We start from the raw sequence: 9,233 nt of genomic DNA on the forward strand, positions 1-9,233 counted from the left end.
ACATATGAATAATGATCAGATGGAAAATCACCTGGTTGATATTTCTCAATTAATACCCGAGCATCCACTTCCATTGGGCGGGAATGAACCGAAATCAAAATGATGCAAAACATAAGAAAAGCCTTCATTTTGCTTTTCATTGTTTTGACACATCTTCCTAATCCATATTTATAGATCTTTCTTTGGCATAAAGATGAAGTTTTCTAAATTTCAATCTTGACGAAACACGTATACAAAAGATGTTTGAAAAACGAGGTTCTAATTTGTTTTCTACCATAATTTTTTTGTTGTGAAATTTGAGAAATAAGGGTGGCGGGCTTGACCCGCATGCAAATCATCTTCACTCAAGCTCCTATTAGAAAATTTTATAGAAGAAAAAATAAGATACGAATATTTAAGTCCAACTATCAACATCTCAACTATCACATTAAAGAAATCAAATAGTTTTATTTATGTTTCTGTGGTCCCTATAGTTAATTTAAACTTGCATAGGAGTACTTACTATTAAAGACATTTTGACATATTGCTTTGTTTTTTTTTTTCTTTTAATAATTTGTTAAATTCTATAGAAATTAAATTAGATTGGATCGGATTTAAATATCCAACATCCTTAATTGATTTGAATTCAATTTAACCTTTCTGAAATCCAGTTGGATTAGATATAGATTTATATAATCGATTGGATTTGAATATACCCTGATTCAAATCTAATCTCATCTATTTGCATTCTTAGCAATTAGTAAAACAATATATGCTTTAACAATGTTCAAAACATCATATGATACATCCAATAAAGTGTATATCATTATCAGTTTGCATTGGTCCATTTCGTATAAACCAAGCTCTATTTTTTTTTTTTTTTGTTTCTTGAAATTTTGATTTAAATACCCACTTGTTATACTGTTAATTATTCGTTGTTCTAATAGTGGTCATTTAGATTTTAAATTAAAAATTAAGCCCAATAATTACCACCATTAATGCTATTAATTGTCGATTTTTTGAATAAATAATTAAACACATACACTGTATTTAACTTGAGGGCTTTATGTAATTCAAATAAATAATGTCATATATGCGAATAAATGCTCAACTAAAAAAATAAAAAGAGACTGATGACCATTAAAATGAATAGTTTGTAAATGGTTATGGTATATGTATATGTATATATATGTAAGCATGTATATATGTATGCATGTATGTATGTGTGTGTGTTTGTGTGGAGTTCAAATTCAGTTAGTGCAAGTCTGTTCTCACATCGATTTGAACATCCTCTTACAAAGTTGCATTGGAAAAATTTCCCTATGAATTAAAGCATACAATTACAAAGATATCACCAATACAAGGCTGTAAAGGCTCTTAATTGCACTGACCAAAGCCAAACTCGTGTGTGTGTGTCTTAGACTACTAATGCATTACTTTATTTTTTTTTTGTATCAAAATATGCACTTCTTAGTATTTATACTTTATATATTTGAACCTTGGACTTAGTGCTATTAATGTATTTTTGGGATTTGAAGAGATTTCCCCAAGTATCCAAACAAATACGATGCATATCGAAAATATATCACCATATATATACGTTTGTTGAAGTGTAATTATACAAAATGCGATACTGACATTTTGACCCTTGGCACCAATTCATGGACATGTGTTTGAGATGATTTTGTTAAATCTCAATAAAACTTGGATTGCTCGTGAAAATGGAAAGTTAGCTGGGTAGTATGGTGGAGGAAATATGCCGTGTATGGCACATGTGGAGCCATGGTTTTCATAACCGAATCAGACCGGACGGTAGGAATGGAAAAAACAGGAATCAGTCACTTGATCGGTTTCATTTTTCTTCAAAACCATTGATTTTGATCAGTAAATCGCTGAAACGGCTGGTTAACTGTTCAAATGGTTTTGACCGTTTTTTAATTTTTTTATTTTTTTGTCAAACCAGGCTGGCTGTTCAGATCAAACGCTCAGATCGTTCGAATCGATAACTGGACTCCTGACCAAATTGATCACCAGTTCATTTTTAAGAACCATGTGTGGGGCCATTACGCAATAAACTTTAAATGAGAAAATCTATAATACCAGAAATATATGATGCAGGAAAAGTTTTGACCAATCAAAACCCAGATGTGAATTTTTATAAATACCATCTAATTGATTAGTACGTTTATGATTCTGATTGATCGGTTATAAATTTTTTGGATATAGTATTGTTTTGGTATTATAGTCGAACCCACTTTAAATATATATTCCTCTTTTTGGTAAAGCATGCCCCTCTTATTTCAGCCAATGCAAATTTTAAATTTTTATATTACTAATTAAAGAATATTAATTGGATAAACCAAATAGTTCGTTCCTCCATCTAATGTTCCCTGTAAAATCTGGATCTTGAAATTGAATGCATGTTGTAGAAGAACTATGAAAGCTCTTGTAATGATTGGAATACTTGTATCTATAATGTACAAATTAAGTACCCATCAAATCAAATTACGGTATTATGTGATGAGTACACAGGCATATTGGTCATTACAAGAGTTATACAAGACAAAAGGATGCTTTCAAAGTTATTTTTTAAGAAACAATCTTCCAAGTTGAGAATCATTTATTTGGACTCATGGTTATTTGTCATTTCCGGCATATATGCTTCCTCTATTAACAATTATACATTAATTATTTGGACTCATGGTTATTTGAGTTGGAATTTTTTTATCTCATAATTCCTTTTTTTTTTTTTTTACAACTATACGCTATTTAATTAAAACGGTAGAAAAGTTCTCCACAGCCCAGGGCTCGCCTTTCACACTATTTCTCCCCCTCGGCACAATTATACACTGTATCATTCCTTCTCCCTTTGAGTTAGTATTTGTCTCATAGTCCCTTTGAGTTGGTAGTCTATCTTGTGAATGGATCATTTTGGTCCACGCCATGAGATGACTACAACGTTCTGTACATATGCTGTGGATAGAACTTAGTACTGATCGATCCATAATGTATCATGGACCAGCCCCACCCACAACTTAATATTTCTTCCACACATATTCTTCATAGTTGAATTCGATCCCCAATGTTTGGAGAATATAATATTGATATATAAGATACATCACTCTTTACCTTACAATATTAGTCAAGGCATCATAATATTATTGTTGAAGCTCTTTTCCACCACTTGAAGCTCTCCTCTGTCATTGTGCTCCATTAGAAACGACATTCAACGATTCTCCCCCGCCACTTGTCTTGTAATAATTTGTTATTTTGTTTTATTAAATATTATGTTTAATATTTGTATTAATAAAATAATTTTTATTTTTTTAAATTATTTTCTTATCATTATTGTTAAAATTAATATTTATTGATTAATTTTCAATTATCAATGTTTTTTTTTTCCAAATTGTAAAACTCAGACATTTATGATCAACTATATAGAATATTTCATAAACTGTATATGATATATATAGAATCAAAAAGTGTGGAATGCCACTGTGGATGTGGATTGAAGCAATCCACACAGTTTGTCCACAATTTAGAATAGTAATAGACTAAGGTGTGGTGTGGATTAGTCCTTGCCACAATAGTGTGGTTCCACACCCACCAATTCCCATTCACATACATAACACCCCCTAAATTAAAACTATAAGAAAATTATCCACAACCCAATGCTAGCCTTTCATAGCTCTACTCTATTTCCCCCTCCGCACACTATTTTTTGAATATATAAACATATCTATCATGCTTTCTTCCTTTGACTTCGGAGTTGATTTTTTGTCATATATATAGTTCATTTTCGTTGACAATTATACACTACTTAATTAAAGCTATAAGAAAATTATGCACAACCCAACACTCTCCTTCTACTCTATCTCCTCCTCCACACAATATTTTTTGAATATATAAACATATCTATCATGCTTTCTTCCTTTGACTTGGGAGTTGATTTTTTGTCATATATATAGTTCATATTTCTTGACAATTATACGCTATTTAATTAAAGCTATAAGAAAATATGCACAGCCTAGCACTCACCTTCCACTCTATTTCCCCCTCTACACAATATTTTTTGAATATACGAACATATATATCATGCTTTCTTCCTTTGACTTGGGAGTTGATTTTTTGTCATATATATAATTCATTTTTGTTAACAATTATACACTACTTAATTAAAGCTATAAGAAGATTATGCATAGCCTAGCACTTGCCTTCTACTCTATTTCCTCCTCCACATAATATTTTTTGAATATATAAACATATCTATCATGCTTTCTTCCTTTGACTTGGGAGTTGATTTTTTGTCATATATATAGTTCATATTTCTTGACAATTATACGCTATTTAATTAAAGCTATAAGAAAATATGCACAACCTAGCACTCACCTTCCACTCTGTTTCCCCCTCTACACAATATTTTTTGAATATATGAACATATCTATCATGCTTTCTTCCTTTGACTTGGGAGTTGATTTTTTGCCATATATATACTTCATTTTTGTTGACAATTATACACTACTTAATTAACGCTATAAGAAAATTATGCACAACCCAGCACTTGCCTTCTATTCTATTTCGACCTCCACACAATATTTTTTGAATATATAAACATATCTATCATGCTTTCATCCTTTCACTGGGGAGTTGATTTTTTATCATATATATAGTTCATATTTTTTGACAATTATACGCTATTTAATTAAAGTTATAAGAAAATACTTCCCCATGTGCATAATATTTTTAGAATATATAAGCATATCTATCATGCTTTCTTCCTTTGACTTGGGATTTGATTTTTCTGTCATGTAGTTTATTTTTCTTAACAATTATATACAACTTATTTAAAGCTATAGGAAAATTATGCACAACCCAACACTCACCTTCTACTCTATTTCCCTTCCACATAATATTTTTTGAATATATTAACATATCTATCATTCTTTTGAAGGGATGGGAGATCCATCATATGGATGGCCGAACCCTACAGGAAGGTTGGACGAAATTTCAAAAATTTTTTTCACTCCCATCCAAGAATCACATTCCCTAATTTAGAAAACTACATTTTCAATGTTCGTTATTGAATCTAAAATTGGACTAAATCTAAAACCAATAGGAAGTGAGGGATATACTTAATACGAATTAGCAGTAACTCCCAATGCAAGTGTCCACGCCCAAAGAAAAGACCAAAACCTGCTTCCACTGAAGATGACATAGTGTGTAGTAAAGCAGGATCAACAATGTGATTCTTTAGCAAGAACCTGAATTTTTTAGCAAGAATCGAGCAAGGACTAGTGAACACAACTTCAGATTATTCTTCTACCAATAAGCAATATCAAGAACTCTTCTTGATCAAATTCACAAGTGGAGATTAAACTGGGTAAGGTGGCAATAACTGGGAAGAAATTTGTAATTTGTTGCTGTGTGTGTTAAATCTGAAGAATTCACCCCTTATTTATAGCCTTCTCTGAATCAACCTCCTAATCTAATTAGGAGAGAGTTTCCTAATCCAAATCTTATATCTAGATTTGTACTCTTAAATGGATAAGACTTGTATTATCCTTCAGCTAATCCTAATTAGTTTAAAACTGAATTCGCCCCCTTTTAATTAACTAAGCTCAGATCGAATTGGACCTTAGGCCTATTAAGCTTATGTGCTCACTTACTCTTTAATCTACTGTCCAGTTGGCTCTCTTTGTATGGCATAGGACCCAAACATTGATTTACACATCAGCCACATGGGTTCAGCCCAACCTCTATTACAAAGCCTGGCCGAATTCACTATTGGAGATCGTCCATCACCATGAGATCTTAATGAGCCCAACATTTACATTAAATGGTTCTTGGATCCAATCACCTTATAAAAACCCAAGAACTGTGAGCAAATGCAAGATTATACCATCAGGTATTACTCTCAATGGTCTCACACTTAAGCTCTCAGCCCATAATGACCAAATACTACCCAACAAGAGATGACCTCTCCCTCGGCTGCAAGATGCAGTGCTGCACCCTCCACTCACATGGATCCCTGGAATTAAAACCTTTTGCAAATATTTTAAAATCATAATATATATATATATATATATATATATATATATGTGTGTGTGTGTGTGTGTGTGTGTGTGCATGTGTGTATGTATGTATATCTCTATATAAATATATTTTGCAAAAACAAATTTCAATCACCCACTTAGGTGAATTCGTTTTGACCCCTCTAAGGATTTCATTAATTGGCATATCAAAGACAATCAAATCTGACACCTAGTGTAATACCATAATCGAGTATAGGGGTCAGGTGTAACATTCAAGTTTTGTCTATCTATCTCCAAGGTCCAAGGCAATACTAGAATTTAGTCTGGTTCAAGGTTTCAAGAAAACCCACACTACATTGTGGTACATCAGTGTTAGCCTTGACAGGATAAATCTCCCCAAATCTTTCCAACGACTATTAAGATTCTAAACTAACACAAGTCTTATATGTGTCCGGTTTAAGGTATTAAACAAAAATACAACATAATGACATGAACCAATTATGTACTTTATTCATTTACGGTAAATGTCAAAAGATACATCAATCTGATTGGACCTAAGGGCATAACTATCTAACAACTTTCTTTTCCTTTGACTTGGGAGTCGAATTTTTGTCTCATAGTTATTTTTCTTGACATACATGCACTACCTAATTAAAGCTTAAGAAAGTTATCCACAGCCCAAGGTCCCCCTTCTAATCTATTTCCTCTCTCGCACAATATTGTTTGAGTAACCAAGCAGCTGATTGAATAGTAAAATTGATAGTGGGTTGCCAAAGATATTGCTCGAAGACTCTTTGGGTGATCAACCGGCCCCCTCGATCTCAAATCTCTAATTTTTGTCTTTTTTTTTTCTAGTCTCCACATAATGAAGGCTTAGTTTGGAAAGAGTACAAATATAAATATGTACAGTATAAACACAGATTTTGCATTCTACTTATTTGTTTTTGTACTCCTTCCAAACTGAGCCTAAGAAAAAAAGTTTGAGAATCAATGATTTGGAGCCTGATCTTAATTGTCCTATGTATCTAACGTTTTCCCTTCATCTTGTGGGACAATTTTTTTGTCTCATCCATTATATCATCTCTTTGACTAATTAAAGCTATAAGAAAGTTATCTACAACCCAAGGCTGTTTTCCACTAATTAAATCTTATCAATTCCATCTAATATGCAAACTAGTTGCTACAAGAACGGCTCAAAGTACATATATATCCATATTACAAGAAGTTTTAGAAAGGAAAATTAAAGAGATGTATTGGGACTTGCGAATACCGTTAGGGAATGATAGTATAAGGTTGAATGAATGAGATATATAAGGTAGGGAAGCTTACATAAATCTTAACCATATAAGAAATAAATACTTTAATGGTTTAAGTTTCAATCAATATAAAAAACACATGAACTGTTTGTAATTTACACATTTCTTATTTTCTTATTTTGACTGCCTATTTAGTGCTAGGAAGTGTATTGTTGGGGCACTCTTTAGCTCAAATTTTGTCTTACGAGTTACGATTACCATTTCTGGGATGACGGACCATTTGTTTTGTTACATTTTAGATGTAAATAAATCATTATATATTAATCAAACGAGATGGGAATATACAGAGAAATTAAGGATGCTTTTGACACTAACATCCATTCGAACAAATTAATCAAACGAGAATACATATATAAAATGCTCATATTGGAATAAAAAAAAAAAAAACGTCCATGCCTTCTTACATTTTATACAAGATCGTTTTAGGAGTTCACACCATTTTCAAACAAAAACATTACAAACAGATCACTACAGAAGGCAATCAAAACGTAATTAAGAGGGTGTCCAAGTAAATGATAATCAACAAAAACACAATTACAAGTCCCAAGCTCTTTAATTAGAAATTGGGTTTCGTAATTTTAATTTTGCAGGCAAAAATTATATATAATAAATTAATTATGGCATACAAATCCGGATTGGTGCCAACGTGGTCTTTTATTTAGGATCAGTGCATGGGCAGCTTGAGTTAAGACATGGATATTGTAGACGTTCCAATAATTGTGCAAATGCTAGCTAGAAAGACAAAATCACAATCCATGTTGCAATGTTGTAGAGGAGATATTTTGTTTTCACTCTTTGATTAGTGCAGAAGGGAAGATTGGTCCTCCCCCCTTTTTTTTATTTGAAGTGCAATTGCACTAATTCAATTATCTCGGATCAAAAATATCAGAAGATACAATATGTACTTGCAAGTACTCGGTCTCTTATAAGATAAAGCCAAAGGCACTATGGCTATGGCTCTGGATCTCCCGCCCACAAGAACTATGCCCACAACATATTACCCTTGTGCATTGGGGACATCTCCCCATGCATAATACCATGTAGGAGGATGAGATGTTCTCCATGTGTGGCTGCGATGTTATATGGATAGACGTGGGCAGAATTATTGTGGGCAAGAGAATTCAGACTCCTATGCGATGAGCCACTTTGTTAGGAATACTCCTGACCTAAGTTATCGAGATGGAATAAGGCCATATTTGGTTTAATTCTCATTCTTATCCAAGATGAAATTCTAAAATGGACAAGAATAGGTAAAAATAGGCATAATGAGAAAATGTTGCTATGAATCAAATGTTTTTTTCCTAAAAATGAATTCTTTTCATACTGACAAGTGTCCTATGTAAAACTACTTTTGTAAAAGTATTTTGATAAGAGTCATTTCATAAACATACGTTGATAAAAGTACTTTCATAAAAGTGGTTTTATAAAAATATTTTTGTAAAAGTTCTTTCATAAAAGTATTTTTATTAAAGTGCTTTCGTGCAAAAGTACTTTTATAAAAGTGCTTTCATAAAAGTATTTCCACAATAATCCACTAGTAAATATCTATGGCAATAATTTTGTAGGCACATCCCCACACATGGCGCTTCACATTGACCTCACAGGCACATCGCACTAGGGGTGTAAGCGGTATTCGAAAATCTGATTTTGAATTCGATATTTGATATAATCGAATCAAATTCAAATAATTTGAATATCTAATCGGTCGAATTCGGATATTCTATTCATACCAAATAGTTAACCGGATTCGAATTCGGATATGACCTGATTCGATTCGATAAATATCCAAATTTGACCGATTATTTAATTCTTATATATAATATATAAAATATTTTATATATAATAATTAATTTATATATTTCATATCAATAAAATTTTTATTTTATATATTTATTAATTATCTAAA

Source organism: Nelumbo lutea, chromosome 5 (assembly GCF_056320005.1).
Source record: "Nelumbo lutea isolate HS-2025 chromosome 5, American lotus-T2T, whole genome shotgun sequence".
NCBI lineage: Eukaryota > Viridiplantae > Streptophyta > Magnoliopsida > Proteales > Nelumbonaceae > Nelumbo > Nelumbo lutea.